At 40.3% G+C, this 26,967-nt stretch overlaps 1 pseudogene; it reads left to right on the top strand.

Moving 5' to 3' along the window:
• The first annotated feature begins 21,078 nt into the window (after nt 1-21,078).
• On the top strand, nt 21,079-22,315 carry LOC143569847 (delta(12) fatty acid desaturase DES8.11 pseudogene; annotated as a pseudogene).
• The last annotated feature ends 4,652 nt before the right edge of the window (nt 22,316-26,967 follow it).

Genomic DNA, 26,967 nt, shown 5'->3' with positions numbered 1-26,967 from the left:
TTAGATGTCTAGCTATTTGACATGCCCGGATTGAATTACTCTCTCTTAGTGGTAGTCCACATAAGCAAAGACATGGAAGTTTATAGTGACTGGATTAGTCATCTTAGATGGCTAGATCCAACTTTGTTCCCTTATTGACACGTGACAGCACCATATGAGACATGCTATTATTTGTTTTTACAACGTCGACTTTCTTGTATTTAGGCAATTAAGGATTTGAGTTAAGCCTTGTACAAAACTTGTCAGTTTAAACCCCAAGCTCATCCGAGTTTTCGTCACACTGCGTGTTACGTCATAGAGTTATGCTCTTGTGGTGGCACAACAACTGTCAAGTGGCTGCCAGCGGTGGAATGGTTTCCCAGGGGAACGCCCAAGACAAACTTAGAAAGCTAGTGTGGGCCTGATTAAGAAAACATAGTCGGCCCAGAATGGAGCAACGGACTCTCTCCAAACTTGGAGAGTACGGTAACCTAAATACAAGAAAGTCACCATTTAAAAGAAATTTACTGGTCTCATATGGTGGTATCATGTGTCAGTAAGAGAATAAGGTTGGATCTAGCCATCTTAGATGGCTAATCCAGTCACCATACACTTCCACGTCTTGCTTACGTGGATTGTTATTATAAGAGAAATCTAATTCAGTCATCTCAAATTGCTAAACACCTAAATCCCATTTACTCCCTTATCACATACCTAAAAACCATTTTTTTATATTAAACCTACTATTTTGAAAAAAAATGTTATATCACATGTATACTAAACTAAATAAAAATCATGGGGCGCACACGATCCCTTTAGTCCTTCACGCACCCCTAGGTCCATTGTGGGATATACTTTTTAATTTGTTAAAAATTATCCGTCTAGATTACAATATATACTTCATTTCGTTACCATTTTAGGTTTTGTATCATTACATACGTACCATCGTCACTGTAAAAACATTCATTGGTATACATGCGGAATATTAAACATATCCATTAATCATTCATTGGTAGACCTAGAAATTTTGTTTATGGTTATCGCTAATTGACAGTAAAGATATCTATCAACTATAATTACACATTTTTCAATTTGTTTTCAAACTATTTTGAAAACTCATAACCAACATTATTCAAATTGAAGATCCTAACTAACGATTTCATGACCTTCGCTATTTAAATAACTTTAGCTTCTAGTTTTATAATGATGTTTGGACAACACGTTTATTAATTTGGTGTCCTTTTTGTTAAGCACGTTATTTAATTTAATGTAAAGGAGGGTGCTTTTTAGCATGAATTGTGAAACTTAGATAAATAATATTAACATACGCAATAATCATAAATTAATTAGAAATTCAGACGTTGGTAAATCGTTAAATTATTAATAACGACTGACTTTCCATAATAATCTGGATAAATCAGTATAAAAAAATAAATTAACTAAAAGAAAATTAAGTTGATTAATAAATTTGCAAGTTTAAACAAAATAATAAAAACTAAAATAACAGATTGAAAGTATTTTAAAAAAAAAAGAAATTAAATTTTTATTTGAAAGAAAAAATAATTAACTTTTTTAAACATGATGTTTTTTTTTCAAATTAGCAGTTGTAATATAAAAAGAATGATTTTTAGGTATCTAAATAAGATTTAGATGTCTAGCTATTTGCCATGCCCGGATTGAATTCCTCTCTCTTAGTGGTAGTCCACATAAGCAAAGACATGGAAGTTTATAGTGACTGGATTAGTCATCTTAGATGGCTAGATCCAACTTTGTTCCCTTATTGACACGTGACAGCACCATATGAGACATGCTATTATTTGTTTTTACAACGTCGACTTTCTTGTATTTAGGCAATTAAGGATTTGAGTTAGGCCTTGTACAAAACTTGTCAGTTTAAACCCCAAGCTCATCCGAGTTTTCGTCACATTGCGTGTTACGTCATAGAGTTATGCTCTTGTGGTGGCACAACAACTGTCAAGTGACTGCCAGCGGTGGAATGGTTTCCCAGGGGAACGCCCAAGACAAACTTAGAAAGCTAGTGTGGGCCTGATTAAGAAAACATAGTCGGCCCAGAATGGAGCAACGGACTCTCTCCAAACTTGGAGAGTACGGTAACCTAAATACAAGAAAGTCACCATTTAAAAGAAATTTACTGGTCTCATATGGTGGTATCATGTGTCAGTAAGAGAATAAGGTTGGATCTAGCCATCTTAGATGGCTAATCCAGTCACCATACACTTCCACGTCTTGCTTACGTGGATTGTTATTATAAGAGAAATCTAATTCAGTCATCTCAAATGGCTAAACACCTAAATCCCTTTTACTCCGTTATCACATACCTAAAAAAACATTTTTTTATATTAAACCTACTATTTTGAAAAAAAATGTTATATCACATGTATACTAAACTAAATAAAAATCATGGGGCCCACACGATCCCTTTTGTCCTTCACGCACCCCTAGGTCCATTGTGGGATATACTTATTAATTTGTTAAAAATTATCCGTCTAGATTACAATATATACTTCATTTCGTTACCATTTTAGGTTTTGTATCATTACATACGTACCATCGTCACTGTAAAATGCTTGAATTGTCTAAAAAGAAAGATTCAATTTTTAAATCACAAAAGATAAGTATATAATTCATAACATATACAACATACGAATAATATCATTGAATATGCATTCTAAAAAGAAAGATTCATTTTTTACGTGAAACTGTAATAGTGAATCATTATTAAACAAGGGTCAGGTAATTGAAATTTTACGGGATACGTGGTTCGGATAAATAGGTACGTGGTTAAGGTAAAGGTGTATATATAATTTCGAGTAATCGGTCCAGGTATAAGGGTGGCAATCTTAACCCAAACCTTTTTAAATTGGTCAATTTGAGTTATTTTAAAAATTATATGAGTTGGTTTAGGTAAAATTTTTTTAACTAAATGGGTCAAAATGAGTAATTTGAAATTCCATACTTTTATTTCGGGTCAAAATGGGTCGACAAGTTCAAAGAAATTGGTCGTTTTGACCCATGACTTATTTCAAATAAATGGGTCGTTTTGACCCATGACTTATATTCCGACCCAAACCAAAACAACCCTTTTTAATTGACCCGTTCTGACTCAAACTCATTTTGATCCAAACTCGTTTTGACCCATGACTTATTTCAAACCATGACTCGTTCGACCCAACCTAACCCATTTGCCACCTCTAGGTATTACCTAATTATGTCACGCCTGAACCCGTGGAGTTTCTTTATTCCCCATACCTAAATGAAAGCCCTAAATTTTTCGGGTCTCAAGTGTTATGTCTTTCCATCAAATTCAGTTTGGTCTTTTTTTCATCCCTAGGTCTGAGTAGATCTATCTATTAAGAATTGTTATCACTTGATATCATATATTTTCGGACGATAACATTTAAAACAGTGTATTTTAAGTTTTTAGCATAACAGTCGACCACGTTGATAATGTGAAATCAAAGCTAAAAACTTGACTTTCAGTGAAGGCCAAAACATCAACAAGCCTTGGCAGATGTTGCGATGGTTTCAAGCCGGACCAACACTCTATTTTGTATATTAATTTGTCGATTTTATTAACATATATATCTAACTAGTTTTTGAACCCATGTATTACACGAGATTTGTCAAATAATAAAAATAAAAAGATTCATTATCTAAAAGAAATGAACAGAATTATAGGTAAAAAAAGATAAAATATATAGTATAAACAATAAGAAGTCTAAAATCTGAAATTTACAAATTTGATTTTTTAATGTACAACGTTTGCAAAAATTGATTTGATCAATTACCTATTGATAACTATGATAAATGAGATGAGAGATTAGAGTATTAAAAGAGAAATTATAACACATTTCTCAAAACTGTTTTGTCCCATGACCCATGGATATGTAGGATAAATAAGATGGGAAATTTGAAAATTGGAAATGAAATTATAACCCATTTGCTAAAACTGTTTTGTCCCATGACCAAATGAATGAGATGATAAATTAGAGAATTAGAAAGGAAATTATAACTCATTTGTCAATATGGTTTTGCTCCATAACCCATAGATAAGTAGGATGAATGAGAAGAAAGATTAGGTCTAAAATTAATGTGAGATTGTCAAATCATTCTCATTATTTTTTTATTAGTATAGTTAGAAGTTTGATGCGGTAAAATATAGTCTAAAAATGAATAAAGATATTTTGTATTTGTTCTGTTGAAACAGTTTAAATGCGTTGCAAAGTCAACAATTGATGAGAGTTTACTTCCTTGTGTTCCTTCAACGAAACTTGTAAATTCACATTTACGTAATGAAACTGGGGATTGATTTTATAGAAAATTATTTTTTGTTTTGTCGAAAAATGTTAATTGGCGATGCGAGTAAATGTTTGCTATCACATGATATACAAAAATCAATAAATCACTATATAAAGGTAGGGTATCAAAAAGACCCAAATACCCTTAAGTATCATCCGCGGGTCTAAAGAAACCTCCCATACACCGCCCGCGGGACATATGGATCATCCACATAACTTGGTAGAAGAGGAACGTCCTCACACCACACGCGGAAGCATCCAGGCTTCCTCAGAAGTCATCCGCGAGATAGGACATCTGTCTGCAAAATGACCGGAAGGCAATGCCAACTGGACAGCTGTCACGAACTAACTATCCTCTAGTAGAGTATCCACGTTTGTTACTTGAAGAATACGTGACTCGTCAGCCAATGAGCAAAGGACACATGGCCAGGTTGTTATAACCGTGCACATGGCTAGGGCATGATCCGTCCTATCATCAGACGACGCGTGTCCAGGTTGTTACACCCATGCACATGGGACGTATAGCTCAACCTATCACAAAGGGACACGCGTCCAGGCGGTTACCAAGGTCTTCTAGAAGATGACAGCTGGCCCAATCACCTTCCTACATCCTTCGGCTATAAATACCTTGTCAACCTTCATGAGGTATACATTCATTCATTCACAATCACTCTTACTCACTTATACTCTGACTACACTTAGTCTATATACTTCAGTACTTTCTTCATTACGAACGATACTGATTCTCACGCCGGAGGGTGGTTACAGGAAGACCCCCCTCATGTCCTTCCTGTAACGAGACTCACGGTGTCTGTTTTGCATGTTCCGGTCATTGGACTTCGATAAGTTGTGCTCATACTGTGTTAGTAGTTATCATATTTTACCCTGTGGACTCATTGGATCCAGGACCCAAACCCGGGGAAAGGATCTGTGTTTCTTCATTGCCGCCATCCGTTTTGGTGTTAGAACAGCTCATATTTTCGTTGGTTTTTCGGTTCGTGTAAAGTATGAGTAAACTTCCTGAGGGGCTGACGGGAACGCCTGCACTTGCTTCACGTGTGACTAACACTAAAATACCAGAAGGCCTTGCCTCGAGTGTTTTTGCACGTGTGACAGCTCCGGGTTCACGAACTACCGAGACAACACCAGGTGGTCGTACCCCTTGAACGCGTCATTGCACCAACTGGGCCAAGTCCTACCGATTTAAGACATGTAGCGGCCCCAGAAGGATCTAATCTGGGTGACCTTGGACGAATCATGAGGGAGACTCGCCGAAATCGGTCAGTATTGGATCCAGAAGAGGATTCTGATGATTCTGATCTGGCGAGGTCTCACCGTCATAATGCCAGATCCAGCGGACTACTATCCCCGGAAGCATGGTTTCGTGTCCAACAAGAGAACTTGAAAGCAGAATATGAGCGTAGAGTGCGCAATGCACATCTTCATGCCCGCGCTCTGACTTACGAAGAATCTCCCCGGAGATCTCTTTCTCCTCCTCAAACGGTGAGGAGAAGTCAGATCCGACACAGTCAACAAACCGAACAAGAATTTGTTGAACCACGAATGTTGCGCCCTCGTCCTCGCATAGACATGCGGATGCCGTCTTACTTTGATGAGTATGACAGTTATGACTCAACGTATCACCCGGGAAACAATAGTTTCTACACGGGTGATAGCAGAATGAGTTCACAGGCAAGGAGCAGTTGTCCGCGGGATGTAGTCCGCCACACCGAGTATCATAGTGATGCTGAGGAAGATTTCACCAAGCCATACCGCCCGACAGCTTTTGCCGAGAAGTCGAAATTTATAGCAAGCATTTCGACAGCACCTTTTCCTGTCAATGCTAAGATACCTACATCGGTGGGGAAATACAATGGCATGGCTGATCCAAGTGATCATCTCCAAAACTTCGTGGCGGTAGGCGGGGTAAGCGGATGGACGCTCCCTTATTGGTGTCACATGTTCGCATTGACACTAACAGGGGCAGCGAATGAATGGTTTGAGAAGTTACCTGACGGTCAAATTTGCAGTTGGGATGATCTGGTTAAGAAGTTTTCACAACAGTTCAGTCAGCAAAAGAAACACACACGTGACCAGTCAGAAATTCTGGATGTTGTCCGCCGTGATAACGAATCCATAGAAGATTTTATTACCAGGTTCAACGATAAAAGTCTGAACATTGGTGGGATCAGCAAGGACATGATTCACGGTGCCTTCCGCAAAAATGTCAGGTGTGACGAGTTGATCCGCACACTCACTGGTAGGGATGGAATGCCGAAAGAATGGGACGATATCATGACCGCGACAAAGTTATTTGCCAACACTAAAAAAATATTGGGAATAATAATTCAAAACAAAAACTCAAAGTTGAATTTTAAACTCCGAGACCCAATAAACAGGCAAAAGGAACAATCTGGTCAAGAATTCAGCCAAATACGGAAGCATCAAAGCCATTCGATGCAAGATCCCTCATCGGCAACAAGAACAAAAGAGGACCTCGAATTAGATGGACTCCTCTTTCAAAGACTCCCGCAGAAATCCTCACTACTGAAAATGTGAATTTCCGAAGACCACAACCACTCATGAGAAGATCATTCCTCGACACTAAAAAACATTGTTCGTTCCATAATGACATCGGTCATAACACGAACGAATGTAATGCTTTGAAGAGAGAAATTGAGGCGGCTATAAAGTCCGGGAAACTCACACACCTGGTGAAAGATGGGAAACCTGGGAATGGTAAAGCTCCCATGCGGGACAACCAGGGCCCATCCAAGAAACAAGTTAAGGACTTAAACGTCCACATGATTCAAGGCGGAAGAAAGGTCAGAGGAAAGAGGAGAGAATACGACGAGGAAGAGTGGAAGAATGAGCCAGTGATCTTTCCACGAGTCAAGGGATGTCCCATGAACAAAAATCCCTTGATCATCACTGCCCTCTTCGGTCATTACCGCTCTCAGTATGTTTTCTTTGACACTGGTAGTACATCAGATATCATGTACGAACAGTGCTTTGAACAACTTGATGCAGAAGACAAGGAAAGATTGAAACCTATCCATGCTCCTGTGTCAGGATTTGGAGGAGAGATAATGCACCCGCGAGGGGTGATTTCTTTCCCAGTCACTTTGAGTGATGGAATTCATTCAAGGACCGAGGAGGTCGAGTTTTTAGTTTTGCCAGCAACGTCAAAACATGACATCATCTTAGGACAAGAGGAAATTGGTGACTTCAATGCTCATCTGTCCACGGCTCACGGTGCGGTAGGAGTTCCGACCAGCACCGGTGTAGCAATAATTCACGTCAACTGACATTGCTTTGCAACAGAAAGCTCGAAACCTAGCAAAATTCAAAAACAATCTCTGAGGACTGAACCAGAAAAATGGGTTTTGAACAAGAAGTTCCTTGATTAGAATGTAACAATTGGGCCTGCTATCTCTGAGATAGTAAGGACTTTTCTGAAGCAATTGTTAACAAAGATTATTGATGTCTTCGCATGGCAACCCGCGAACATGACAGGTGTCCCACGGAACATTGCGGAGCACAAGTTGAGGGTAAACCCGATGTTTACACCGATCGTCCAGAAATAACGTAAGATGGGTCCGGAACAAACAAAAGCAATGAATGAGCAAGTTCATGACCTCTTACAGGCTGAAATCATTCGTCCAATTCAATATCAGACATGGGTCGCCAATCCGGTTATTATCCCCAAAAGTAACGGGACATGGCGGATTTGTATAGATTTCAAGGATCTAAACAAGGCGTGTCCCAAGGACTGCTATTTGCTACCAGAAATAGACCTCAAGGTTGACGTTGTGGAACCATTCAAATTCAAATGCTTCTTAGATGCTTACAAAGGCTATCATCAAATCCGCATGGCCGCAGGCGATGAAGATAAAACAGCTTTTCATACCGATCAAGGCACTTTTTGCTACAAAATGATGCCTTTCGGACTAAAGAATGCGGGGGCCACATATCAACGGTTGATAGACATAGCGTTTAAAAGTCAAATTGGTCGAAATTTGGAAGTTTATATAGACGACCTTGTGATCAAGAGTGTTGAGGAAGACCAAATGTTGAGGGACATCGAAGAAACGTTTGAAACGTTAAGAAGTATCAACTTGAAGCTGAATCCAGCTAAGTGTTCGTTCGGGATGGAGGAAGGAAAATTCCTTGGAGTAATTGTTACGGGTGCGGGCTTCAAAGCTAATTCGGATAAAGTTCAAGCTGTAGCCCGCATGCCCTATCCTTCCTCCCTCAAGGAAGTTCAGACGCTCAACGGTCGTTGGTTTCTTTGAATAGTTTTTTTGGCAAATCACGCAGCCAAATCTTATCCTTTTGTCTCAACACTAAGAAACTGCCCCAAGAAAGCACAATTCAGATGGACCGCAGAAGCGGAACAAGCTTTCTTGGAGGTTAAGAAATGTTTGATGGAACTACCCACCTTGACAACACCTTATGCGGGAGAACCTTTAACGATGTACTTATCAGCATCAAACATTGCTATTGGGGCTGTCCTCCTGACGGATAGGAAAAAGGTTCAAACACCGATTTACTAAGTCAGTAGAACACTGTCAGACCCAAAAACAAGATATTCAATGCTAGAAAAACTTGTTCTAGCATTGGTCTATGCTGCCCGACGCCTCCGCAGGTACTTTCAGAGCACCCCATCAACGTTTTACCCGGATACAAGCTTAAGAACGTTCTCAGCAAGCCGGAATTGTCTGGGCGATTGGCAAAATGGGCCATCGAGCTAGGTGAACATGGGATAGAATATAAACCTAGGCCAACAATTAAGAGGCAGGTACTGGCGGACTTCGTCACTGAAGTCCCGTAACACAAAGAGAAAGAGTGTTTGATTGAGCAACAACCCCAAGCACCTCCTGAACAAGGATAGATTTGGTCGTTGTTCATGGACGGAGCTTCAAGCAGTGAGGGATCTGGCGAAGGCCTTAGGCAATTTAACCCCGAAGGCCATGAGTTTACATACGCCATAAAGTTAGACTTCAAGAGTATTAACAACGAGGCGGAGTATGAGGCTTTCTTGGCTGGCTTACGGATAGCCAAAAAGCTTGGGGTGAAACATTTGGAAGCCCGCGTGGACTCCATGTTAATTGCGGGACAGATTAATGGCACATATGAAGCAAAGAATGACATAATGGCTTCTTATGTGTCACAGGCGAAATATTTGACGTCCAGTTCTCCTCATGCAAAGTAATCCACATAAAAAGAAGCGAGAACAAATCAGTAGATGCTCTTAGCAAATTGGCTTCAACGAATTTCGAACACTTTACTAAATACATCCGCATTGAAATATTGGACCGCCCGTCTGTCCCGCAACATCAAGTTTTAGTGATCCAAACTGGAGTTGAGTCCTGGATGACACCTATCATAACGTATTTGTCATCAGGAGCTCTCCCATAGGGAAAAGCCGCGGCCCGGAAGATAAAGCACAAAGCCTTGAACTATCAGATACATGACGGTGTTTTATACCGACGTTCCTTCCTCGGACCACTACTTCGATGTGTGGACGCCGAGGACGCGAATTACTTAATCAGAGAGGTTCATGAAGGCATCTGTGGTTTTCACGCTGGCCCGCGCATGGTCGTAGCAAAATTGATGAATGCTGGATATTATTGGCCAGGAATGCATCTGGACGCTGTGCATGAAATTAGAAAGTGTGATTCATGCCAACGTCATGCTCCTATCACGCTACGACCAAAGAACGAGCTCGTTCCAGTCACTTCAGCTTAGTCGTTCCAAAAAATGGGCTATCGACATAATGGGACCTTTCCCTGAAGCCCCGGGACGTGTCAAATTCTTAATAGTAGCCATCGACTACTTCACGAAGTGGGTTGAAACCAAACCAGTTGCTTCTATAACAGCAACAAGCGTTAAGAAATTCCTTTGGAAATTCATCATATGCCGGTTTGGTCTTCCGCTAGAACTCGTTAGTGATAACGATACTCAATTCGCGGACAGTGGGCTACAGGAATGGCTGAAAGAAATGCAGATATCTCAAATTTTCACATTTGTAGCCCACCTGGAGGCGAACGGTCAAGTTGAGAGAACCAACCGAACAATCAAGGAAGGAATCAAAGCAAGGTTAGGGACTAAACAGACGGGTTGGGTTGACGAATTGCCTCATGTACTCTAGGCCTTCCGCACACAAAAGAATTCCAGTAATTCTGAAACCCCCTTTAGTCTAACCTACGGCACAGAGGCCATGATTCCGGCCGAGATTGGGATTCCATCCGCACGAGTTTTGATGATCAATGACAATGATCATGAACTCCGGATGAATCCTGACCTCCTCGAAGAGAGGAGATAACTTGCATCGATCCGTGAGAACAATTACACACGCCAGTTGCAAAAGTACTATAACTCGCGGGTCTAAAGGTGTGAGTTCGATGCGGGAGACTTTGTCTTCCGCAACAATGAAGCCTCTGGGAAAATTGGCCCCGACTTGGGAAGGACCTTATAGAGTTAAAAAAGTGTTATCTAAAGGTGCCTATAAGTTGGAAAATTTGGATGAGACGGAGATCCCTAGAGCTTGGAATGGGGCCCAATTGAAGAAGTGTTATATGTAGTATGTTTTTCTTTTCGGCCTGCGCGCCTAAATAGACTAGCAATTTTATGTAATTTCATCTTTTGTAATTCGGCTTATGCCTCATCCATGGAAATTTTATTTCAGTCATTTACAACATGTATTGTTATGTAATCCTTTATTGGCATACAAAGAAGATCCTACAAACACTTATATTATGAAGAATAAAACAAAGTGTATCGGATACAAAAAGACTTCTTTATTAATGAAAAAGGGATTACAGCAAAGAGATCCTAATTACAAAAAATAAGAAAAAATTATCTATGACGCTGCATCTTCGTGGTCCGCGTCCTTTCCTTCAGCATCTTCTTCATCCCCCTCGCCGAGGTCAAGAAGATCTTTTAGCTGCTCTATGCTATCCTCCTCATCTGCAAGCTCAGATATTTGCTTCGCCAAAGAAAATTTTAAAATGTCAAAATCCTTTGTTTTTTGGACAAGGATTGCAACAATATCTTGGCCAGCTAAGACATACTTTTCCGGTAACTTGGATTCGGAAGCAAATTTATAGCCTTCCCGGAAGCCTGGCTGACGGCCAGCTTGCTTAGATGCTTTCAGGAGGACAGCAACACAGTTCCCAAGCTCATCACTCGCCCGGACGTCAGCGATGACCTGTTAAAGTAATAAAGTATAAGTAATTTTGAATACTTAGATTATTTACAACAAAGCAGGATACATACCTTGGGAATTACTTCGGCTAACAGCCATTTCTTGTCCGCCTTGGCTCGGACAAGCTCCATCTTGTGGCCAGCACATTCCAAAGCTTGTTCCCGACTTTTGGCAGCAAGATCAACCAAGCGCTTCTCTTTCGCCGCTGAGTCAGCTTGCAAGGTCTTTATTAGCTCAGGCTGTTCATCCAGTTGCCTCTGGAGAACAGCCTTGGTTACCTCAACAACAAGGCGAACAGTCTTCTCGGCTTCAAGCGCTTTTCGGCTCTCCTTGGCCTTATTCATAGCCCTGAGAGCCTCCTTCTTGGCTTCCGCCAGATTAATCTTCAGGTCATCCCACTCCTCGTTCATTGCCAACTAGTCTCGGGTTATCTCCCGACTGGTGGAAATAGTGTTCGCCAAGTGATAAGAATTTGAGTTTAATAACTCTTGGCGAATACTGCGACGACGTCGCTCATTCTCAGCAGGAGGAAGACTCTCCTGCAAATACTCGAAGCATACGTCCACATCGCGGAACGTTGAATCTCGGCATAAAGACCAACGTGGACGATACGGAGTAGGATCTTCCTCCTGAGGAGCCGGAGAGGTTCGGGGCCCATGAGCGAACATGCTCACTCCTCCTTGATCCCAAAAGTGGTGAACGTTGAAGGAAGGTGACATGTTGATATGATAAGTATCATCACCTTCCTTATTCTTCAAGGGAGAATCGTCCGCCACAACGATTGGCTCCTCGGCGGTGTTAGGAGGAAGAGATGATGTCGATGGTGTCACCTTTGAGTTCTTCAAACTTGAAACACCTCCAGAACGACCATTTAGGCACACTGAAAGATGTCAACATTTGGTCAAAAACACATTTGACCCGTGACAATCAACAAGTACGAGAAAAATTAAACTTACCCAAGGAAGGGTCTTCCGAGTCAAGCTGATAAAGGCGCGACTCCAAGTCAGCAGCAGGCTTCCTCCTTTTTGACTTCTTCGACGGGGCAACCTTAGCAGGTTGAGCCTTGCGTTTACCGGCTGCCTTGGAAGCAATCGCATCAGCAGTTTGATGCCCACCCTCAGTGGTGATATCATCTGGCGCGGAACGCTTACCCTCTGCAGTAATGTCAACATCGTCTTGATCCGCTGCTTGGTTGGACGTGGTTCTCTGACGGGTCAAACCTGCAGTTGAGTCCACGGAATTAATAGCATCAACTGGAAAACTTCCTTCGCAAAGTGACGACTCTTCGCTGGACGAAAAGAGTACAATCACTCCGCTAGAAGTATTAGCTGTCACAGGTCGGGGTTGTAGAATGCCCTCAACTTTCTGGATGAACTCTTAAACGTAATCCTCACCTTTGGCGTACATCGCCTCGGAAACTACTGGTTCCGGGCGGAATGCGGTGGGAAATAAGAAGTTGACATTGGTGCGTTCCAAAAAGGGCACATCCCTTGGATAAATTGGACGATGCACCATCATTCCCCCTTCACGATCCAATAGAGTATCGAAGGCGGAACCCTCACATGTACAAATGATAATAAAGTCAGAAAACAGACATTTATCAAGAGAGAATAGGAGTAACACCAAACTTACTCTTGTTGGTCCTCTCATAATATGGCTCCAAGTCAGGGAACGGCCACAAGCGACTCATATTCTCACTCACCATCGCCCCCTCATGTATGGGGCGCGTAGGAGTAGGCGTGGCGGTCAAGGTCAAAAACCATGACAGACCCTCATGAGCAGCAGGCGGAACCACTGGCATGGCATCCTCCGCCTTGCGATAAGTCATCGCGAACGGGATAACATCCTCCATGATCCAGAAAAATTTAGGCTTCCAGCCATGAAGGCTGCGGATCCATTCCGTACCTACAACCTTCTTTCCGGTGGAAGAAAAACTATACCATCCGTCGCATAAGGTCATTTTGTAGAAAACGGCGAACATGCCAACTGAGAGTTCGAAATTACGGGTTTGGCAACAGAATTTGAAATGTCAAACCCTCAGCATCCCGAAGGGATGGACTTGTGATAGGTTAATCCTGTAGGTTGTCAAGACCGACTGGACGAACCTAGTCAATGGGATCCGGAAATTCCCCGTCGTAAAATGGTCTACGTATGCGACCATCTTCTTCGGAGGTGGACTGGTGGCAACGGAACCGCTCGCTGGTTGTTCTGGTTCCCATTATGTTGCCAGGCCGTATACATTAACGACGTCGTCAAAATCCTTCTCCTTAAGGGTCACAATGACTTCATGAATAGCAGGGGTACCTTTTTTTTTATCTCCAGCCATTTAAGTAAAAAAAGGCAAAGAAATCTCAGAAGCTTCAAGTTATGAAAGATTAGAGAGAGAAAGAACTTTGAAAAAGATAAGAGTAAAATGGAAATCACGAAAGATATATTTATACTCATCGCAACTAATGCGACTGATGGAATACCAGAGGAGAGAGAAACCGCGGACCGCCGGATGATTGACACGTCAGGCGGGAGACTCAAGAAAGTGCGAACAGGCTGTCAAAGGCGTCATACACGTTTTGTCAGTTGTTCCTAAGAAGTTTCTCTCTCCGCCACGTCATCATGATTATCCAACTTTCAAAAATTTCAAATTTCAAAAATATCTTCAAAAGATATTATCACACTCACAAGTATAATGTTCACAAAGACAAAAGACACTTTTCATTACAATCAAAGGATAATTACAAAAAGATGGAAGAACAATTACAAGATATTAAACATCTAAACCTAGTCTACGAGCTCGGAGCTGCCGTGTCTTCCGGAGCTTTCGGAGAAGTATCTTCGGACGAGTCATCCTCAGATTTATCTCCTAAGTAATCCTTCGGTTGTTGTACACCATCAATGGCCGCAACAAATTCCGGAAGCTTATTTTGCAGTGTAAACACCAGGATGTCATGGTCCTTAATCCGCATATTATACTCCTGCTTAACGTCAAGGCCATGCAGTGGATGACTTTCCGGAGAAACATTCGTTTGAGCATAGATCATCCCCTCATTAAAACCTTTCATCCGTCCAAGCTGAGTTGAGGCAGTCATCAGGTCAGCAAAGCTGTCAATAAGTTCTGGACTACTCTTAATATGGCGGATGACCTGGCAACATAAAAAAATAAGTTATTTCGAATCAAGGCACGTATAATGGACATCAAATGAGGAGAGCTTACAGAATCAAGTCCCCGAGTAAGGAACCATTGACGGTCTTTCTCCGCGCGCTCAGCTCGCATCCGAAGCTCTTGAGCTTCCACAATAGCCTGTTGTCTTTCATTTGAGGCTGAGGTGGCACGGGCATCCGCCTCTTCGCCAGCCTGTAGGAGGGAGTCATAAGCAGTTTGTATTTCAGCAGCACTCTTATCTTTGAGTTCAACCTTCTCCCTCTGCAACTTCATCTCAGCTTCAAGTTCTTGGATTCGAGTGCCTTGAAGAGACACTTGATTTTCCAGAGCCGAATTCGCCTCCTGAGCCCGTGCCAGATCATCTTTTTCCTTCTGTGCCTTAGCCCGGGCAGCCTCAAGAATGGAGTTCTGCTTTTCGCAAGCTTCCTTCCATTGGCGGGCGGCAGCAGCACTCCGGTCCTGTTAACACTTAAGGGCGGCTTCCGCGTCCGCTTGTTTCCACTGGGCGGTCCAAGCTGCCAGGCGATGATCCTCAGCCTCTTTCCTCGTAGCTTCAAGAGCTCGAGAAGATTCACCTAGCTTCCCGCCCATGGTGCGCCATTCACGTAAGACTTCCTGGGTACTGGCCAAAGTATTAGCCAGATAAAAAGATAAGTCAGTATGAAGGTCGTGGCGGGAGAGGTCACGTTGGTGCACCATTTCGGCAGGCGGCACACGGTGTTTTATAAAACTCATACAGGTCCCGGGATCAGAAAACCGGGACCCATTTGTAATATCCCATGGAGGGACAAACATATCATAATCACCCCTAGGTTCGCATCTCCATAATAACGGGAACCTGATGCTTCGAGGCGCAGGGGATTGAAGATGGCTGTTGAGGAGCAGTCTATGTGGTTGCTTCCCCGGCACCTCGGAACGCTTGCCCAATCTGATAACCTCCTTCCCCACCAGTGGTTAAAGGGGAAGAGGTAGCAAAAATTTGAGAAGGAGAATGAGGGGGAGACTCCTCAGTCCTAAAACCCATCCGCGTTCACGGCAGGGTTGTCCTCCTGGAAACCAGTGGCACTCTCAGTCTGAAAAAGTTAGTCAAAACGACTATCAGTACCAGACTGGACGTTGGGTTCCTCCACCGAAACATCAACAGGAAGAGTGGGTGGCTTTTCTTCTGTGGTCCTCTCAGGCGGAGGAGACGGTGGTTTATCAGATTTGGGAGTTGGAGTGGGCAACCTCTCAGATATTTCGTCCCCAAAAATCGAAGGATATGCAAAAAAGAAAAGCTATACTTAGCTAACACTTCAAGAAAACATAGTATAGAGAGCGAAATATATACCATCCACTATATCCATCCGTTCCGCAAGACTATATTGGGGTTTCTTAGGACGTTGGGTCTTCCTTCTTTTCTTCGACGACCCCTCTCCAGCGTCCGCGGTTTTTGCACCCGCATCACCCGTTTGAAAGGACGAAAAAGCTCTTTTCTTCTCCAACTATGTCAATAAATGAGAGACAGAGAAAAATTCAGGGGCATCGTCATCAGAATTCATCTCCTTTTGAGAGGCAGAAAACTCATTGGCGTCGTCATCATCATCGCTTGATGATAGAATGGCGATCATACCATCAGACGTAATGACATTAAGCGGAAGAGGGTTTAGAGCATACGCACCTGTTTGAAAGGTGACGTCCGAAATTACAGGTTCAGCCCGCACCTTCGTTGGAAAAAGAAATCGAGACTTGGTCTTCTCAAGGATAGGTTTGTCCCCCGCATCACGGATGCTTTTACGGACACACCCCCTATCCTCAAAAAGGGCGTTAATCATAGAACCCCGACCTGAAAAGATAAAAAAATCAATCATAAAAAACCTTTGAGAAAGGGAAAGGGCAAAAAAGGATAACTTACGTTCATTCAAATCAATGAAAACAGGCTCCATAAATTCAGTTGGCCATAGGCGGCTCATGCCTGCCCACACTAGGGCTTCCTCAGGCAACACCCGCATTGGCTTGGGCTCCGCCATCAGAGTGCGATACCAGTCACGACCCTCATGAGCGGCCGTGACAACGTCCGGCAGCGTAGAATTAACCGGACGACGGATCATGGCAAAAGGTACCACGTCCTCAGAGATCCAGAAAAACTTATTATGCCAGTTGGCGGATCCCTTCTCGACTTCGTAACCAAGACTCCTATCGGAAAAGCCTTGGCATGTAAATCAACCGTCACGGTTGGCAAGTCGGTAGAAAACCGGAAATCGGTCAAGATGTGGTAGCATATCATGGGCTGCACATACGAATTCGTAATGAATAATTCGCATCACAGCACGTTGATGCAATTGGGATAGATGAATCTCGTAAGCAGTTAACACCTTCGTGAAAAATTTCGTTATGGGTAAGCGGAAATTCCCATAGACGAAATAGTCAGAATAAATAGCCATTTTGCCAGGCGGCGACAAACTGGCTATAGAACCAGGAGAAGGAAATTCCGGTTCCCACTCCGGTGGAATGCCGTAAGTCTCCAACAACTTCTCGTATTCAGAACGATCCCATGAAACTTCTATTTCATCAACCTCAGTCTGAACATTCGACATTATATTAGGATTTAATGAGATAGCAAGAAGGTATACAAGAAGTTCGGTATTTTATCAGAGAAAAAGCAAGAAGATAATCAGGAAACAAAGGCGATAAAACTTTAAATAGAAGATAACTCCTTCTATTTATACCCATCGCAATTAATGCGATGGGATATGAACAGTGGAGAGAGAAAGTCATCACCCAATTAAAGACCGCCATATCACGCGGGAAATTCGAAAAAGAGAAAAAGTTGCACAGTCGGGTACAATGACAGCCGTAAAAAACGTTCCATCACCTGTTCACGCGCCTGCGAGTGGTCAACTTGTCCTTTTTTCATGATTATGTACACCAACAGAGGATATTTTCTACCAAACCTCAAAATTCAAAAACCCCCCCAAAATACATTAAGTCCAAAATTTCACCCACATAAAGACTTTACGCGGAAGAAACACTGGACTGGGAGGACTTATAGAGGTAGGGTATGAAAAAGACCCAAATACCCTTAAGTATCACCCGCGGGTCATTAAGAAACCTCTCAAACACCGCTCGCGGGACATATGGATCATCCGCATAACTTGGTAGAAGAGGAACGTCCTCACACCACACGCGGAAGCATCCAGGCATCCTCAGAAGTCATCCGCGAGATAGGACATCTGTCCGCTAAAATGACCGGAAGGCAATGCCAACTAGACAGCGGTCATGAACTAACTATCCTCTAGAAGAGTATCCACGTTTGTTACTTGAATAATACGTGACTCGCCAGCCAATGAGCAAAGGACACCTGGCCAGGTTGTTATAACCGTGCACATGGCTAGGGCGTGATCCGTCCTATCATCAGACGACGCGTGTCCAGGTTGTTATACCCATGCACATGGGACGTATAGCTCAACCTATCACAAAGGGACACGCGTCCAGGCGGTTACCAAGATCTTCTAGAAGAGGACAGCTGACCCAATCACCTTCCTACATCCTTCGGCTATAAATACCTTGTCAACCTGCATGAGGTATTCATTCATTCATTCACATTCACTCTTACTCACTTATACTCTGACTACACTTAGTCTATATACTTCAGTACTTTCTTCATTACGAACGATACTGATTCTTATGCCGGAGGGTGGTTACAGGAAGACCCCCCCTCTTGTCCTTCCTGTAACGAGCGGTGTCTGTTTTGCAGGTTCCGGTCATTGGATTTCGGGAAGTTGTGCTCATACTGTGTTAGTAGTTATCATATTTTACCCTGTGAACTCATTGGATCTAGAACCCAAACCCAGGGAAAGGATTCGTGTTTTTTCACAATACATGATAATGCCGGTGAATTTTTTTAATAAACGCATGTATGGGATTCGTTAGAAGATTTACACCGTACTGGTATATATAATTAGGAAATTTATTAGGACTTGTTTTCGTGGATGCATAACAAGGACCAATACCTATTCAATATTTTCTTTTCAAACAATTATATGTTACGTTATATATGGATTAAGCCTCTGAACTCCTATTCTACACCCAACTATTTTACAACCCACCAAAATGAACATGAAACATAGTATTTGAAATATGTATTCCGTATAGTGCAATATATAAAGGGAAAATTCTCTAAATTACCTGAAATATGAGAGAAAAAATATGATAAAAAAAAAAATCCAAATTCTCAAAGTAATCCATGAAATTTGTACCGAGTCGACACATTGGAAATATAACCGACGAGATTGATTAACCATTTAAAAGCTGACACGTGGCAAGAATATGACAAATCCGACCGTATTTTTGAAAATCTTGGGGTTTTCTTTCAAATATGTTCTTTAAAATCTTTTTGTAAAAAGCAGTCTTTCCAGATGGTTTTTTTATGTTTCCTACCTGGTCCGTCCAAATTATTATTATTCCCAACTTTTTCTTCATCTTCATCTTCATCTTCTTCATGATCTTTTCATCTTCCATCTTCTTCCATTGGAACAAACTACAATATTATCAAATTCCATTGTAGGATTCGGGTCTAATAACGGACCGTAGGGGTTTCTTAGGTTGGTTTGGAGCTATAACCGGGTGATGCATGCGCGGTGGAAAGTGGTGGTTCAGAGTGATGGTTCAAGTGACGGAATTCTTGTTCAAGTGGGTTTGTTAATTCTTGTTCCGGTGGAATGTGGCGGTTCCGGTGGAAAGTGGCGGTTCCGAATTCTTGTTCTTACTTGAGTGGTGGAGTTAATTTGTTAATTATAAAAGAACAATGGTTTATTGTTAGATGGAATATGAATATGAATATGAATATGAAGATGAAGAAGATGAAGATGAAGATGAAGAAAAAGTTAGGAATACTAATAATTAGAACGGAACAGATAGGAAACATAAAAACCGTCTGGAGAGACTGCTTTTTAGAAAATGCTTTAAATTAGAAATATGGACGAAAACTCCAAGATTTTTAAAAAACTCGTCGGAAATGTCAGAAAATTTCCAAGTGTTAAGTTTTCATTGGTTGGAAAATTCCGTCGGTTATATTACCAATGTGTCGACTCAGTACAAATTTTATGGGTGATTTTTTGGAAATTTAGATTCTTTTTAAATCATTTTTTCTCTCTCTCCTATTTTAGATCATTAAGGGAATTTTCCCATATATAAAATGTGCAAGTTAGTTCACGTTCATAAATATTTAGAACCATTAGTATAAAAAGACTAATCTTAAAATCATCTACGAATTAGGTTTCTAAAGTCGTTGTATTTTGAAACACCAAATAGCCGCCGTAGGGCTTTGGTTTTACCGACCAAATAAACACCATATAACCGACACTTTTTTTTGTTTTTTTATATTATAAATATGTTAATTTGACGAATTTATTTTTTAGGTTTAGTTTTGATAACATAAAAAGCGAGTCAATACCTACCGAATTTACATTAATTCACGACTACAACGTCGTCTGGATTTTAACGATCGAATTCGTCACACAACCCATGGATAAATCACCGGCATCGATTTAATTTGCAACTTTCTTATCTAAATTTGTTCTTTACAGGTTGCAACTTTGGCTCCTTTTGTTGCATGTTAACTTTATAAGAGTGTACGTGTTACTTTAATGTTATACACAATACTTTCAACCTTTGTTTTTTTTAATATTCCACCCTGTGTGAGTATTTTTATTATTTTCTTCTTTTTTTCTTTTCATTTATGTTTGAGTAGCGTTAGCATGTTTAGATGTTCACAGTTGTTTTCGTTTGTTATGATTGAGTATAGTCACGCAATATCGGACAGTCACGGCTTTGTTTTCCTTTGTCACAAACCCGGTATACGCGCTTCTTTGATGGAGGTAGTGGATTTAGCATTTTCAACGTTTATAGTTGTTTTCTTTTGTCACATGCCCGGAAACTTTTACATTTTTTTCCGTCATCTACCCTCACAACGCGCGGGTTCAAAACACTAGTTCAATTGTGTCTCTAGTATTGATAAATTTCCTATGAAAACAAAATTAATTTAGTTACATAGGTTTATTTAATTAAGCAGCCAATATATATAATAAAATTTATTAAGTATTATAGTTCCGGTGGAAAGTTAGTATATCCTAAAAAAATGATTTATTATTTATCACATAAAGTGGCCGGTAGTTGGTGATTAAAATAGCCAGCAATTGCATGCAAGTGAACTAGCGACTGCTTGTTGCTTATAAAAACGAAGCAATGAGAACCCCAAACCAAGCAGACACACCTTCAGAAGAGAACTCAAACAGCATCTCTCTCTCTCTCTGAGGTCTCACTTTTTTTCTTTAGCTTTTAGCTCCTGTAATTTATCTCTAATTTTAGTACACACATATCTTATAGTTTTGGCTTTGTTATGTATGCAGGTTAACTGATACCGATCGAACAACATGGGTGCAGGTGGTCGGATGTCAGATCCATCTGAGACCAAAGACATCCTGGAACGTGTCCCCGTTGATCCACCGTTCACGCTAAGTGATCTAAAGAAAGCAATCCCTGCCCATTGCTTTGAACGATCGGTCATCCGTTCATCTTACTATGTTGTTCATGATCTCATTGTTGCCTATGTGTTCTACTACCTTGCCGACAACTATATTCCTCTTCTTCCTGCTCCTTTGGCTTACTTAGCATGGCCGATTTACTGGTTCTGTCAAGCTAGCATCTGCACTGGCCTGTGGGTCATCGGTCATGAATGCGGTCACCACGCATTTAGTGAGCACCAGTGGATTGATGACACCGTTGGATTCGTCCTCCACTCGGCACTCTTCACCCCTTACTTCTCTTGGAAATATAGCCATCGAAACCACCACGCCAACACAAACTCACTTGATAACGACGAAGTTTACATTCCTAAACGCAAGTCCAAAGTTAGGTGGTACTCAAAGCTTTTTAACAACCCCCCTGGTCGAGTGTTCACTTTGATTTTCAGGTTGACTTTAGGGTTTCCTTTATACCTCTTAACTAATATTTCTGGCAAGAAATATGAGCGATTCGCCAACCACTTTGACCCCCTAAGCCCCATTTTCACCGAGCGCGAGCGGATTCAGGTTGTTGTATCAGATATTGGGATTCTTGCTGTCTTTTATGCAGTTAAGCTTATGGTAACAGCAAAGGGGGCTGCTTGGGTAGCATGCATGTATGGTGTCCCTGTGATAGGTGTACATGTGTTCTTTGTCTTGATCACATATTTGCACCACACCCATCTCTCATTACCTCACTATGATTCAACTGAATGGAACTGGATTAGAGGGGCCTTGTCAACAATCGATAGGGACTTCGGGTTCTTGAATAGAGTTTTCCATGACGTTACACACACTCACGTGTTGCATCATTTGATCTCATACATTCCACATTATCATGCAAAGGAGGCAAGGGATGCAATCAAGCCAATCTTGGGCGAGTACTATAAGATCGATAGGACCCCAATTTTCAAGGCGATGTATAGAGAGGCCAAGGAATGCATCTACATAGAGCCGGATGAAGATAGCCGGCACAAAGGTGTTTTCTGGTACCATAAAATGTAATCAGTGTGTCCAACGTTGTATTCTCTAGAATAAGGTTGTCATGGCCCAATCGTGCATATTAAATTATGTAATGCCGTTTGCGTGAAATTTCTTCCTTTTATTCTTCTTAAGTATACCTATCATATTTCTATGTAATGCATAAATATGCAAGTGGCACCAGATTAATGAGATCTTATATCTATGAAATCATTTATATTGCAAGCAACCATTAGTTTTGTTTAGACTAAGCTTGACATCCGCTATGTAGCCGGTTCCCGCTCTGAGAAAACAAAAAATGTTTTGGGCCGGAGGCGAAAATTTTTTTGGGCCTAAAGTAAAATGAGTATTTTGTTAAATTTAAACAATTTCATTTTTATATGAGTTTACTTGGTTATAATCTGGGTTGTGTAAAAAACTTTTATATAAAAATAGGATTAAATATGTCTCAAAACTTTTGTATAAAAATAGGATTAAACATGTATCAAATATTACTAAAACCCATATCGTTTTGGTTGTGAGTAATACCCGTTTGTCACTAGACCAAGCTAATGGTTATGTAAAAAACATTAAATATACATATTGTACTTAATAAAAATACATATAATTAAAAAAAATTCGGACCTAGCAGTCTGTCAGGCATGTGGCCGTCGACCACCCTGCCACTCTCCAGGGCCAGCCCTGTAAGTAGCTGATGTAGAGTGCAAGGTGGCACTGCCATTCTTATCGATGTCGAAGGGCCGGTCAAAAAAAGATTAAATTAAGTGTTCCTAATCACCTTAACTAGTTAGCTAGGTCCCTAAGGTATTGAACCATGAAGAGTAAGTGGTCACTGTTTTGAGTAATTGATTTTAACCATTATGTAGTTTATTATTAAATTATGAAGCACACAAATTTAAGTGCTGAACACGCTAGCTGATTTTAATTTGTAAGTAAGCAAACACTTAAGAAAATTGTAAACAATTTACGTAAAGCAAATTACACCCAAGGTTCAAGCATGTAAGCATGTAGTCATTCACCCCAAGCAGGTCATCAAACACTTTCTAATTATTAATTAACAAATGTGGTTTTCTAATATATCCTAGATCAAAACATTAATCGCAACCGGTAACTTAAGGACGTTCCTTCATAAATTAACTCATAAACGCATACAATATAACCTATAAACTATCAAACCCTATGCAAGCATGTATTACTACGTCAAGAATGTAATAAACCTAGACTGGATATTTGATCAACAATACACGTTATCATTTCCAACAAACATGATTTGGTACATAAAATGAAATAAACTAAAAGGATACAATACTTTACACCCGGGAATTAGGGGGTGTTCAGGAAATCCGATATCCGAACTGAAACCAAAACCCGAATAATCCGATCTGAATTCTTTTTCGGATATTCGGATTATTCATATATCCGAATAAATAACACGTGTCTTAATTATTTTGAGTTAGGCTTTATTTGCGTACTGTTTTAAGTTTTACAATTACGATGGATCATGTATTTTATTAAACTTTTTGTTTGAAGTTTGACTTTTCTTTATCTACGTTTTATTTTTAATTTCTAGGTTTTATATTTTTGTTTAATTAGACTTTGTTTGAATGTTTGTTATACGGTTTATTTCGGGTTATTCCGATTATTTTGAATTATCCAAATCTGATCTGAATCCATCTGAAATCAATTTCGATCGGATAGGAACACCGTTAATTCGAATATGATATGATTTCGGATAGGGTCCAAAAAAATTCAAATACCAACAATCCGAACTGAATAAACTGAATAATCCGTTATCCGATGAAAACCCCTACTGGGAATGAATCTAAAGAGATTAGCCGCTCATACTATTGGTTAAATCTTCAATACTTGATTATAAGGTCATAAGGATTGATCGAGAGATGATTGGAAGCCCTGGATTTTGTCTATCTTCGCCCAAGAATTGGTTAGGAGTCACGATAATGAGTTAGAGTTCAGGAAAAAAAATTTGTCACGAGGTACAAAATAATCGAGCCCTTCATTTTCCACCTTCTGGTTTCCTCGCGTTTCACGAGGGAATTGCTTAACTGGTCGTGTGTCGCTAGGGAGCTCGCTTGTCGATAACGGATTACTTAACTCCATCGCTATCGTGAGGGACGTATTCTGGCATATTTTAGTTTTCTCTTGATAATTTAATTTGGGACACGCACATATCTTCCTTGATATTATCGAGACTTCATATCATGCACATAAATGCCACCATTATGTATCTTTAATGCTCAATGATCTTAAACACAAAAACATGTATAAAGTACAATAGTTCTAACAATAAACTAACTAACAACAATGAAGTAGCATACTAAAATAGCAAACTTATACCCAACCATCACCTTCCCACATTCAACGTTGGTTTGCCTTTCTCACATGCGAGTTTCTTTGATCACTAACAAGCATGTGAGGGCCCTTATCTTACTTTTCTGTTTTTTTTTTGCTCTTAAGCAAGTTGTAAACAATTGATGCAAAGCAAATTATGTACACCCAAGGTTTAAGCATGTACCCATTCAGCCCAAGCATGTCATCAAACAATTTCTAATTGTTAATTAACACATGTGGTTTTCTAATATATCCTAGATCAGAATACCAACAGTGGTGTCTATTAATCGCAAATGGTAACATAAGGTTCCTTCATAGATTAACTCATAAAAGCATGCAATATAACCTAGAAACCATCAAACCCTATGCAAGCAAGTATTACTACGTCATGAAGGTAATAAACCTAGACTGGAAATTGGATCAACAATACATGCTATCATTAAACAAACAAACATGATTCGGTACATAACATGACATAAATTAAAGTATACAATACTCTACTCCTAGGAATTGGTGGTGTTCAGGAAATCCGATATCCGAACTGAAACCACAACCCGAATAATCTGATCTGAATTCTTATTCAGATATTCGGATCGGATTTATTTATTTGGATATCCGAATAATCCGAACTATCTGACAAATTTTAATCTCTATCCGAACCCAACTTAGTTATTCAGATATTCGGATCGGATCAATCCGAATATCTGAATAACTAAGTTGGGTTCGGATAGAGATTAAAATTTGTCAGATAGTTCGGATTATTCGGATATCCAAATAAATAACATTTGTATTAATTATTTTGAAGCTATGCTTTATTCATGTATTGTTTTAATTTTTTACAATTATGATTGATCATGTATATAATAAAACTTTTTGTTTAAAGTTTGACTTTTCATTATGTACGTTTTATTTTAATTTTCCGGTTTTGTATTTTTGTTTAATTAGACTTTGTTAGAATGTTTATTATACGGTTTATTTCGGGTTATTCGGATTATTTTGAGTTATCAACATCCGATCTGAATCAATACGAAATCAATTTGGATCGGATAGGAATACCCCTAATTTGAATCTGATATGATTTCGGATAGGGTTCTAAAAATTTCAAATACCAACAATCCGAACTGAATCAACCGAATATTCTGTTATCCGATGAAAACAACTACTGGGAATGGCTCAAAAGAGTTTAGCCGCTCATGATTTTCTTTAAATTTTCAATTCTGGATTAGAAGGTCATAAGGATTGATCGAGAGATGATTGGAAGCCCTTGATTTTGTCTATCTTCGCCCAAGAATTGGGTGGGAGTCGTGATAATGAGTTAGATTTCAGAAAAAAAAATTGTCACGAGGGACAAAATAGTCAAGGCCTTCATTTTCCACCTTCTAGTTTCCTCGCGTGTCATGAGGGAATTGGTTAACTGGTCGTGTGTCGCAGGGAGCTCACATTTCGGTAACGATTTACTTAACTTCATCGCGTGTCGTGAGGACGTGCTCTTGCATATTTTAGTTATATTTTTTAATTTAATTTGGGGCACGTGCAAATCTTTCTTAATCTTCTCAATACTTCATATTATGCACGTGAATGCCTAGATCCATTATGTATATTTAATGCTCAATGACCTTAAATACAAAAGCATGTATGAAGTACAATAGTTTAAACAATAAACTAACTAACAAAAATAAAGTAACATACTAAAATAGCAAACTTATACCCAACCATCACCTTCTTACATTCAACGTTGGCTTTCCCCTCTCACATGCGGGTGTCTTTGATCACAAACAAGCATGTGAGGGTCCTTTTCTTACTTTTCCATTTTTCTGTCTCACAATAAAAAAACAAGTAATGTAATAAATGTTAAAACGTATGTTGCATGCGACAAGGATGGGTATGGTTGTGTTGGTGGTAAGAATATATTTATGTAAAAACTAATGTGACATGTTGACTAAGCCTATATGTGAAAAGAGTGATTTGTAGTGTTATAGACAATCCTGAGAAATGAGAAGCTAGAACGGTGCCCAACGTCTACCTAGGGATACAAGCAATACATTAAATACGTGAGAAAATCCCCAAAATGTCCATCTTACTTTTATATTAACTAAATCTAAGAGCACCCACAACGACACATATGTGGTAAATTATGCTCTAAAAGGACTGCACCCCAAACCAAACTCACCATTATAGCCTGTGTTGCTATGTTCATCTGCTAGGTTTGATCAAATTTACAGATCAAGGATCGAACTTCCCCTCTTACACACACACACACACACACACACATATATATAATCTTTTTCATTGATTTTTTGGGGTTTTGTTATGAGACAACCGACTGTTTTCATGCTAACTCCATTAACTCTGTTAACTCGGTTATGACACACACATGCATGTCACGTGATCACACATACGAGTCTGTCCACAAACGTTGGTGATCTAATA

This window comes from Bidens hawaiensis, unplaced genomic scaffold (assembly GCF_021521415.1).
Source record: "Bidens hawaiensis isolate Kalapana, Puna unplaced genomic scaffold, B.hawaiensis_p1.1 tig00024666_1, whole genome shotgun sequence".
NCBI classification, from domain to species: Eukaryota; Viridiplantae; Streptophyta; class Magnoliopsida; order Asterales; family Asteraceae; genus Bidens; species Bidens hawaiensis.
The sequence above is the reverse complement of the archived record's forward strand: the minus strand, read 5'-3'. Positions and strand labels throughout refer to the sequence as shown.